This window comes from Magnolia sinica, chromosome 6, assembly GCF_029962835.1.
Source record: "Magnolia sinica isolate HGM2019 chromosome 6, MsV1, whole genome shotgun sequence".
NCBI classification, from domain to species: domain Eukaryota; kingdom Viridiplantae; phylum Streptophyta; class Magnoliopsida; order Magnoliales; family Magnoliaceae; genus Magnolia; species Magnolia sinica.
In genome coordinates this window covers 25,042,014-25,043,552 of record NC_080578.1, presented here as the reverse complement: position 1 = coordinate 25,043,552, position 1,539 = coordinate 25,042,014, and positions in this window count along the sequence as shown.

Below are 1,539 nucleotides of genomic sequence, written 5' to 3'. Positions count from 1 at the left end.
CATTTCATAGTCAATTCCCTTCACTTCATAGACATTTCTATTTATTTCACGGTCAATTCCTTTCACTTCACAATCAATTTCATGCATTTCAAAGTCAATCCTGGTAATTTCCCTTCACTTCAGGGTCAATTCCCTTCACTTCACGGTCAATTCCATGCATTTCACGGTCAATTCCGACAATTCCCCTTCACTTCATTGTCAATGCCATGCATTTCACGGTCAATTCCCTTCACTTCACGGTCAATTCCTTGCATTTCATGGTTAATCCTGGCGATTCCCCTTCACTTCACGGTCATTTTCATTCATTTCATGAATACTTGGATTTAACATTTTAAAACAAAATAGTCAAATCTTTCAAGACCTAAAGGCCCAGACTCCAGATTAATGTGCAAAAATGTCAATGATGGGATTGGTGAAATTGTTTATGCCTATTTACAGTTATACCAATATTTACTGGTTACTTTGCCTACGTTGATCTGAACATCTAGCAAGTTTGATAAAAGACAAGAAAATTCCGTGAACTGAATGAAATTGATCGCAAAGTGAATCAAATTCACCATAAAGTGAATAAATTTGATCACGAAGTGATTACGATGCAATTTCTTAGAAGTGGAATAGAATGCATGTTTTCTTTAGCTAGTGATGACTCAAGCTCATTCAGTCCTAAGTTGGGTTGAGGTGACTCGGCTGAGTTAGACTCAGCCACCCTCTTTACCAATCCAATTCAGGTGCCGGTTCAGATCTGACATGACATAATCTGAGTCAACTCAAACAAGTCACATCCGACTTGGACAAGTAATCAATCCGGGCCAAGGGACTGCCTACCAAAACAATGAGCATTCCATAATCCATATCACTTGCCTGTACCTGGTTTAGCTAATGACCCCAACGCCACCTAACTAGCTCGTGTCAAAGCTCTACGGGCATACGATGATGCATGCGTTTTATCCAGCGTTTTATGCATGAGTTTTATCCATGCTCTATGGGCCTACAATGACGGGGCGGCAGGGAAACGGATTGGCTACTCCCCCTGCCACCAGCCACAGTGCTCTGTGGGCCCCACCATGATGTATGTTTTTCATCCATTCCGTTCATCCATTTTTAAAGTTTATTTTAGTACTTGATCCAAAACATGAGAGAGATATAAATCTCCTGTGGACCACACCACATGAAAACAATAGTTATTGGATATCCACCATTAAAATCCTCCTAAGGCCTATTGTACTGTTTATTTGACATCCAATCTGTTGATTAGGTCGTATAGGCCCAGATGAAGGGGAAAAACAAAAATCAGCTTGATCCAAAACCTTTATGGCCCCCAAAATATTTTTAATAATTGATGCTCATTCAAAACTGTTTCCCATAATGTGGTCAACTTGAGATTGAGGTATACCTCATCTTTGGTCTCATACCTTAAAATGAGGTTTAAAAATATACGGATGGCATGGATGAAACAAATACATAATGGTGTGGCCCACATAACACTGACCACTTGCCTTTAGCTAGTGACGGGGGAGTAGCCAATTCATTTCCGGGCCG